This window comes from Anas platyrhynchos, chromosome W, assembly GCF_047663525.1.
Source record: "Anas platyrhynchos isolate ZD024472 breed Pekin duck chromosome W, IASCAAS_PekinDuck_T2T, whole genome shotgun sequence".
Lineage (NCBI taxonomy): Eukaryota > Metazoa > Chordata > Aves > Anseriformes > Anatidae > Anas > Anas platyrhynchos.
The window spans coordinates 7,271,828-7,282,171 of record NC_092620.1 but is presented as its reverse complement, the minus strand read 5'-3'; positions in this window follow the sequence as shown (position 1 = coordinate 7,282,171).

Here is a 10,344-nt window from a genome sequence, read left to right as displayed (position 1 = left end):
ATGTGATACACCCACTCAATACCATGCTCTTTGGCCCAAGTGTCTATAAGGTTGTTTGGGAAATGAGTTCCATTGTCTGACTCTATTCTTTCTGGGGTGCCATGTCGCCATAGGACTTGCTTTTCAAGGCCCAGGATAGTGTTCCGGGCGGTGGCATGAGGCACAGGATATGTTTCCAGCCATCCGGTGATTGCTTCCACCATTGTAAGTACATGGTGCTTGCCATTGCGAGTTTGAGGGAGTGTGATGTAATCAATCTGCCAGGCCTCTCCATATTTATATTTCATCCATCGTCCTCCATACCAAAGAGGCTTTGACCGTTTGGCTTGCTTGATTGCAGCACATGTTTCACAGTCATGAATAACCTGTGCTACAGCGTCCATGGTCAGGTCCACCCCTCGATCACGAGCCCATCTGTATGTTGCATCTCTGCCTTGATGGCCTGAGGTGTCATGGGCCCAGCGGGCTATAAATAATTCACCTTTATGCTGCCAATCCAGGTCCACCTGAGCTACTTCAATCTTAGCAGCCTGATCCACCTGCTGGTTGTTTTGATGTTCTTCAGTAGCCTGATTCTTGGGCACATGAGCATCTACGTGGCGTACCTTTACAGCCAGGTTCTCTACCCGAGCAGCAATATCTTGCCACAATGCAGCAGCCCAGATGGGTTTGCCCCTACGCTGCCAGTTGTTTTGCTTCCATTGCTGTAACCACCCCCACAGGGCATTTGCTACCATCCATGAATCAGTGTAGAGATAGAGAACTGGCCACTTTTCTCATTCAGCAATGTCTAAAGCCAGCTGAATGGCCTTCACTTCTGCAAACTGACTCGATTCACCTTCTCCCTCAGCAGCTTCTGCAACTCGTCGCGTAGGACTCCATACAGCAGCCTTCCATCTCCGATGCTTCCCCACAATATGACAGGACCCATCAGTGAACAGGGCATATTTCTTCTCATTCTCTGGTAACTGGTTGTACAGTGGGGCTTCTTCAGCACAGACCACCTCCTCCTCTGGTGATATCCCAAAGTATTTGCCTTCTGGCCAGTCCATAATCACTTCCAATATTCCTGGGCGACTGGGGTTTCCTATTTGAACCTGCTGAGTAATCAGTGCAACCCACTTGCTCCATGTAGCATCAGTTGCATGATGCGTAGAGGGGACCCTTCCCTTGAACATCCATCCTAGTACTGGCAATCGGGGTGCTAGGTGGAGCTGCGCTTCAGTACCGACCACCTCCGAAGCAGATCGAACTCCTTCATATGCTGCCAATATCTCCTTTTCAGTTGGAGTATAGCGGGCCTCGGATCCTCTGTATCCCCAACTCCAAAACCCCAGGGGCCGACCTCGAGTTTCCCCAGGCTCTTTCTGCCAGAGGCTCCAGGTGGGGCCGTTCTCCCCGGCTGCGGTGTAGAGAACATTCTTTACATCTGGTCCTGTTTGGACTGGCCCAAGGGCTACTGCATGGACTATTTCCTGCTTGATTTGTTCAAAGGCTTGTTGTTGCTCAGGGCCCCATTCAAACTCATTCTTCTTACGGGTTACTTGGTAGAGCGGGTTTACAATCAGACTGTAATTTGGGATGTGCATTCTCCAAAACCCCACAACACCTAGGAAAGTCTGTGTTTCTTTTTTGCTAGTTGGTGGAGACATAGCTGTTATTTTGTTGATCACATCCATTGGGATTTGACGACGTCCATCCTGCCATTTTATTCCTAAAAACTGGATCTCTCATGCAGGTCCTTTATTTTGTTTTATGGCAAAACTGTCATTCAGAAGGATTTGGACTATTTTCTTTTCTTTCTCGAAAACTTCCTCTGCTGTGTCACCCCACACAATAATGTCATCGATGTACTGCAGGTATTCAGGAGCTTTCCCCTGCTCCAGCGCAGATTGGATCAGTCCATGGCAAATGGTAGGGCTATGTTTCCACCCCTGGGGCAGCCGATTCCAAGTATATTGGACTCCCCTCCAAGTGAAAGCAAACTGTGGCCTGCACTCTGCTGCTAGAGGTATGGAGAAAAATGCATTAGTGATACCAATTGTGGCATACTACGTGTCTGTCTTCGATTCCAGCTCGTACTGGAGTTCTAGCATGTCCGGCACTGCAGCACTCAGTGGTGGCATGACTTCATTCACGCCACAACAGTCCACTGTTAGTCTCCACTCGCCATTAGACTTTTGCACTGGCCATATGGGACTATTGAAAGGTGAATGAGTCTTCCTGATCACTCCTTGCCTCTCCAACTGACAAATTTGCTTATGGATGGGAATCAGGGAGTCCCGGCTGGTGCGATATTGCCACCAATGCACAGTTGTGGTAGTGATTGGCACTTGCTGTTCTTCGACCCTCAGCAATCCCACAACAGAAGGGTCTTCTGAGAGACCGGGCAAGGTAGTCTATGCCAAGGATACATGGAGCATCTGGGCCAGTCACAATGCGGTGCTTTTCCCATTCATTCCCAGTCAGACTCACTTCAGCCTCCAATAACTGCTGGGATCCCTCTGTCACTCCATAAATACAGATGGGCTCTGGCCCTTTATAGCTTGATGACGTTGTGCACTGGTGTCTACTAAAGCCTTATACTTCTGTGCATCTGATGTGCCAGGCCATCGAATCCCCACAGTCCAATAAACTCGATTGACCCTTTCCTCCCCCTGGCTGGAGGCAGGGCCCCCCTAATCCTGGTCAGAATCTTCTTCGTTTCTGTGTTTGAAGGACTGTCTGCTGGAAGTTGGAGCAGCAAACTTTTCAGAGAATCCCTTTTTCCCGATTCTTTTCTTTTGCAACTCACGTACCCGTGCCTCTAGGGTCACGGTAGATTTCCCATCCCATTTTCTCATGTCCTCTCCATGGACTCATAGGTAAAACCACAGGGTGTCACGGGGTGAGTACCCACCATTTTGTCTTCCTTGTGTGGATGAACGCTTACCCCTGATAGCTTAGACACTGGTTTGTACAGGTGGGGAGGAGGGAAATAATCTCTCTTCGAGTTGCTGGAACTTTTCATTAAGTTTCTCCAAAGTATTCTCTTTTAGTTGATGGACACTGGTTTGTTCATATGGGGAGGAAGTTAAATTCTCTTCAAGTTGGTGGACCTTGTCATAAAGTTTCTCCACAGCTGAAACGCAGGCCTGTAAGGAAGAGGAGAGACTTTCTTCGTACTGCCGGAGTTGTTTAGCCACTTCATCCACTGTGGGTTCCTCATCTTCTTTCCAGGCAGGCCATTATTGCCAATGAGCTGGCATATGATGATGGTGCACTTTTATCCTGCTCTGAGTCCATTATGAGGTTTTTCTTTCTGATTTTAACTTTTAACATCTCCGTAGGAACAACTGCTAGGGTCTAGGGTCGACGGGTGCTTTCACTCTAGTATAGTGAGTCCAACCTTCTTCTGCAGTTCTTAAATCATAGAATCATAGAATCATAGAATATCCTGAGTTGGAAGGGACCCTTAAGGATCATCAAGTCCAACTCTTGACACCGCACAGGTCTACCCAAAAGTTCAGACCATGTGACTAAGCGCACAGTCCAATCTCTTCTTAAATTCAGTCAGGCTTGGTGCAGTGACCACTTCCCTGGGGAGCCTGTTCCAGTGTGCAACCACCCTCTCTGTGAAGAACTTCCTCCTGATGTCAAGCCTAAACTTCCCCTGCCTCAGCTTAACCCCGTTCCCGCGGGTCCTGTCGCTGGTGTTAATGGAGAAAAGGTCTCCTGCCTCTCGACACCCCCTTACGAGGAAGTTGTAGACTGCGATGAGGTCTCCCCTCAGCCTCCTCTTCTCCAGGCTGAACAGGCCCAGTGCCCTCAGCCGTTCCTCGTACGTCTTCCCCTCCAGGCCTTTCACCATCTTCGTAGCCCTCCTCTGGACACTCTCCAACAGTTTCATGTCCTTTTTATACTGTGGTGCCCAGAACTGCACACAGTACTCGAGGTGAGGCCGCACCAGCGCAGAGTAGAGCGGGACAATCACCTCCCTCGACCTACTAGCGATGCCGTGCTTGATGCACCCCAGGACACGGTTGGCCCTCCTGGCTGCCAAGGCACACTGCTGGCTCATATTGAACTTGCTGTCTACCACGACTCCCAGATCCCTCTCTTCTAGGCTGCTCTCCAGCGTCTCATCGCCCAGTCTGTACGTGCAGCCAGGGTTTCCCCGTCCCAGGTGCAGGACCCGGCACTTGCTCTTATTGAACTTCATGCGGTTGGCGATCGCCCAGCTCTCCAACCTATCCAGATCCCTCTGCAAGGCCTTTCCACCCTCATTCGAGTCCACAACTCCTCCAAGTTTGGTGTCATCGGCAAACTTGCTCAAAATACCTTCTATTCCTACATCCAGATCGTTTATAAAAATATTGAAAAGTACCGGCCCTAAAATGGAGCCTTGAGGGACCCCACTAGTGACCGCCCGCCAGCCTGACGCAGCGCCATTCACCATAACCCTTTGGGCCCTGCCCGTTAGCCAATTGCTCACCCATCGTATGATGTTTTTATTTAGCTGTATGGTGGACATTTTGTCCAGTAGGATCCTATGGGAAACCGTGTCAAAAGCCTTGCTGAAGTCCAAAAAAATCACATCAGCTGGTTTCCCTTGGTCCACCATACGGGTGATCTTATCATAAAAGGAAATCAGGTTAGTTAGGCAGGACCTACCCTTCACAAACCCATGCTGGCTGGGACCAATGACTGCTTTGTCCCCCAGGTGCGCCTCAATACGTTCGAGAACCATCTTCTCCATGATTTTACCAGGCACTGACGTGAGACTGACAGGCCTGTAATTGCTAGGGTCTTCTTTCTGACCCTTCTTGAAAATCGGCACAACATTTGCCAGCTTCCAGTCTACCGGGACCTCTCCAGACTCCCTGGATCGTTGAAAAATAATTGAGAGAGGTTCCGCGATGATGTCCGCCAGCTCTTTCAGCACCCGGGGATGAATCCCATCCGGACCCATGGACTTGTAGGGATCCAGGTGGAGTAGCAAATCCCGCACACGTTCAGGGTCGGTTGGGAGTTTGTCATCCCCACCGTCCCGGTCCTCCAGCTCAGGGCACCCTGGGTCCCGAAGCCCATCATTGGCATTGAAGACAGAGGCAAAGAAGGCGTTAAGCGTCTCTGCTTTGCCTATGTCATCGTCTGTGAGAAGACCTTCCCTATCAAGGAGCGGCCCTATGTATTCTTTAGTTCTCCTTTTTCCATTCACATATCTAAAAAAAACCTTTTTATTATCTCTCACAGACACAGCCAGCTTCAACTCTAGGTGTGCTTTAGCCACACGAATTTTCTCCCTACAAACACAAACAGCATCCCTGTATTCTTTCCATGACACCCGGCCCTCCTTCCAGTAGCGAAACACTCTCTGTTTCCGCCTAATCTCCATCAGAATGTTCCTGGTCAGCCACGCCGGCCTCCTGCCGCGCCTGCCTGACTTGCAGTATTTAGGAATTGCCTGATCTTGTGCTTCTAGGAGGCATTGCTTAAAGAGTGACCAGCACTGGTGGACATCAAGGCCTTCAAGAGCAGCTTCCCAGGGGACCTTGCTGACTAGTTCCCCGAGCAGCCTGAAGTCCGCCTTCCCCATATCTAGGGATGAGGTTTTGGTGGCACTTTTCCTTCTGTCACCGTAAATTTTGAACTCAACCACTTCATGGTCGCTATGACCGAGGCGGCCACCAATCACCACATCTCCCACCAGACCCTCTCTGTTTTCCAGCAACAGGTCAAGGAGGGCGCCTTTCCTAGTTGGCTCCGTTAGCACCTGCACCAAGAAGTTACCATCTAGGTGCTTCATGAACCTCCTGGACTTGCTCGTGTCAGCCGTGTGGCACTCCCAGTTAACGTCTGGCAAGTTGAAGTCCCCCATAAGGACAAGGGGAGTTAATCTCGAGGCCTCTCTTAGTTCTGTAAAGAATAATTTATCGGCGCTATCGTCCTGGCCAGGCGGTCTGTAATAGACTCCCACAACGAGATCCCCTTTATTCGTTCGTCCCTTGATCCTTACCCAGAGGCTCTCAACTTTGCCATCGCCGACCTGGAGTTCCACACAGTCCAGCCCCTGCTTCACATACATCGCCACCCCACCACCTCGCCTACCCTGCCTGTCCCTCCTGAAGAGCCTGTAACCATCTATCGCAACACCCCAGTCACAGGACTCATCCCACCAGGTTTCGCTTATGCCGATGATGTCGTAGTTGCGGGACTGGGCCAGGACTTCTAGCTCATCCATTTTATTCCTCATACTGCATGCGTTCGTGTAGAAGCATTTCAGGTGCGTCTCCTTACACTCAGCACCTTGTGGATCTAACCGAAGGACCTCACTGGCACACAGCCCCTCTGATTCTAGCGTACTTAGGTCTTCACCGGCGTGCCTGGTTTTAGCCCCTTCCCCCTTCGACTCTAGTTTAAAGTCGTTTAAAGAGTCTTATGGCTGTTTCAGTTGTTAGTATTATTTGGAATGGTGTTTCCCATTCAGGGCGGAGATTTCACAGAATCACAGAATTTCTAGGTTGGAAGAGACCTCAAGATCATCGAGTCCAACCTCTAACCTAACACTAACAGTCCCCACTAAACCATATCCCTAAGATTTGATTCTTTCCAGGTCTTGATCAGGACTCAATTTCCTGGTTGATGGTGATAAATGGGGAATTCCAAAGGTGGGGTTTGAGCCGACAACCCAGAGGTCCTGAGAGATGACAAAGAAGAGGACAACCCCAGAATACAGTTCTTAAGAAAACTCTCTTGTTTTGAATTGTGGTATCTCATCCCTTCTGCCCAAATAGGGCAATCTGAACAGCATTTCATATGGTGAAATTCCTATATCCTTTCTTGGTGCTGTTTAAACCTGTAGGAGTAAGCATTTTACCCAAGGAAGTTGGGTTTCTAACACTAATTTAGTTAATTGCTTCTTTAATGTCTGGTTCATTCGCTCCACCTTCCCAGAAGAGGAGGGGTGCCAGGGGGTGTGAAAATCCCACTCAATCTCTAAGGCCTGCTTTAACCCTTGCAGTAAAGTTTACACCCATCCAGTCACATGGTCAATTAGGACAAACAAGTAACTCAGTAAAGTCTACCTGTATACTTTGGAAAGGTCAAATCCCTGGCTCCCGTCTCCCTCTAGGTAGGTTACGGATGACCTTTTTATTCACCTTTTGACATACAGCAATATTCTCTGCATATAATCCTCTAATAATCCTCTGTGAATATTATTATTGCCATATGGCAATATTCTCTGCATATAATCCTCTAATAATCTTCTGCATATTTGTTTCGCTAAAGTGTTTATTCCTACACAGGCATACTTTCTTAGCACAATATCACACATTGCTTGCACCTCCCAATGACTCTTGATGTAAAACAATTAATATTTGCCTCATTGGTGCTTTATTCAGCATTTTTCTCCCATCAGGGAGTATCCTTTTTCCCTCAGACTTTGTGGTTCCTGATTCTTTAAAAAAATCTTTCTCTTAAAACTTTTTAGTTCTTTCTTAGTTCTTTCAGTTTCCTGAATCCTCTCTGGATTTATTCTTCGTTTTCCCTCAGACATTAGATGCCTTATATACTTGACTTCTTTTTCTACATATTGTAATTTATTTTTCCATACTCCCAAGCCCTGCTTTCCCAGAAAGTCGAATAGCTTGTTAGTAGCTTCCTTCACAACTCTTTTCTCCTGTCCTGATAATAAAAGATTGTAATAAATGACTGAGTCCCAAATAGGATTGCAATTAAAGTTTGCAATTTATTGAACGAATAGAGGCAAGCAAACAGCACTGGGTGCACCAGGAGTCTCTGCTCCACCAAGACGCACACAAGTTACATCAGGCGGCTGGTTCTTATGCTCCTAGGTTAATACATATTCATCAGCACTTTTTGGAAAAGGCAGGGTTATTATAATTAGTTCCTGGAATCCGAACCATCCCACGGACGCATGCGTATCGGTCTCCGGTGGTCCCTCTGGGGGGGGTCACTCATACTGAAAGCTCGTAGTCTTCCTTCCAGGCTTTGTATTTTGGTCGTTCTTCATCTTCCCCCCCCCCCCCCCTTCTTATTTGCTCATCTCTTAGCTGGATATCAGAGACCCGTGCAGCGCCCCATGCAATAGTTATCAGTTTTTTTGAAACCCCTTTGTTCTCTTATCCCAGATATCAGAGACTTGTCCCATGCAAAACTCAACAGCTTTGGAAACTCCTTTGTTCTCTTATCCCCTAGAGTCTCTAGGTTTACCCTTCAAACCCGCTACTGACACAAACTGCTAGACCATTCTTTTGCAAGATACAAGAACTATAAACACGATATATAGTTCGTGTATAGGCCTACCAAACAAGTATTGTCTCTGACTGTGTTCTTCATGGAGTGACTTATTCCACTTTGTTTCAAACCATACCCTTACACAAATACTTTCAACACAAAATACCTGGACATTTAAGAATAAGACATACAATTATTAACACTCCAGTTAGTATCCCTCCAGCAGATGAAAATATTACCCAAGTAACCTTGTCACAATTGTGAGAGGCCCGCTTACCCTTCTCCTGCTTCTTATGCAGTCATTAGCAGGTCCGTCCTGGCTCCCAAAACCGGGATGCAGCGGTAACCTCGGATTTGCTCAATCTGCTCCCAAGATCACTAGCGGCTGCTCTATTGGTCAGCAAATCTCCCTTGACCGCTCTATCGGTCAGCCTGTAGGGTACCCTTCCCCCTTACGGGGACTATGCTGCACACCAGACGTCTCTGCACGATTTACCAGCTGCCCCAGCCACGTGTACGACTTACAGGCCTTTCCTGTACTGTAAAACATACCATTTTTCCACAGTTTCAGGAGGTCTTTGTCTGCTCCAGTGGTGAGCAGCTGAGAGTGGAGTCCCCTCTGAGCAAAATACCCAGGGTGCACCTAGGGGCGTCCGCTCCGCAGATGATCCCGCAGCTGAGCAGAGTGTCTCCTGGCTGGCTCGCAAAAATGACTCACAGAAAGCTGACTCCACAATCAGTAAGATTGTAAAGTAGGTATGTTTATGCAGCGCTGGGTGGCACGGGGGGTAGTCCCACCAAAGTCATGCGCCGCTAACACGGCAACTTGCTTTGGTTATATGCAGTAAAGATTTACATATGCATGAGGTTTCCCAGTATGCCTATACATATTCATAACGTGTCCCTGCTTAGTATTAAAATTCCATAAACTCCTCCCCTCCGCTCTTGCGTGGTGCCTTCTGGTGGTGGGCACTGAGGGTCATGAAGATGAAGTAAGATGTCTTCATCAGGGTTGAACTTTTCACCTCGTCTCCTTGTGCATGGTCTCTGAGCCCTTGGTCACAATCTGGGCCTAAGGTTCGTTTGGTCCCTTTCTCTGGGTCTGAGGGGCTCCTGTTATCTGGAGGCCTAAGCGCAGCACAGGCACATCGCAAATGTAGCACATATTAAGCAATGAGTGTTGCCTAGATATTCATTCTTAATCAATCACTCTCTAATTTCTAATCCCACGTTTCACCAGGTTCTGGCTTTTGCAGTTCTGTTGCACCAGGATTTAGCTTGGTTTATTATATGCTGTAGTGGTTCTAGTTACAGGTGTGAGGAATGTGTTAACAATTCGTGTCCATAAAGAACAATTCTGTTTGAATCCTGTCTGCCTCTGGGTCCTGCACTGGCAATTTAGTTCTTGAACCACAGATGCAGTGTGTCCCAGTCTCCCCCGCATTCTAGTCAATTTATCACGTCTTCAGAAAACACTCCTTAAATTTATGAACCTGTTTGCTTTTGTTATTCCGGACTTCTATTTCTAACAGTTACAGCCTTTTTTCCTGTCTTCTTCGAGATTAACTTAACACTGCTATAGATGTGTCTGTGAATGGCTGGGGAAGAATGTTTTAATTACTCGTGAAGCATCAAATAAGAAAGCTGTTTGTGTTTGATGTCTGGGAGTTTCAGAACAACTGATAACAACTAGTGACTGTTATGGGATACTATGAGGATCCTTGGTATCTGGCCAGGGGGCCAAGAGATTAAGAGGAAGAAAAAAGAAGCTGAAGGACGGTTGGGAGACAAGACCTGCAGAGAGTGTGCAGAGAGTGTTCCATAAACTTGGAATAGTGCCGAGTGAGTACAAAGGTGAGAGGAAGACTACGAGCCTTCAGCATGAAAGACCCCTAGAGACCCCCAGAGGAGACTGATGCGCATGCTCCAGTAGGAGGGACTGGACCCCGGAAGCTAATTATAATAATCTATTTTTGTTAGAAGTAGTAATGAATATGTATTAGTCTAGGTGCATAAAAATCAGCTGCTTGATGTAACTGGTGTGCGTCCTGGTGGAGCGGAGACTCCCGGTGCACCCAGCGCTGTTTGCTTACCTATATTCCT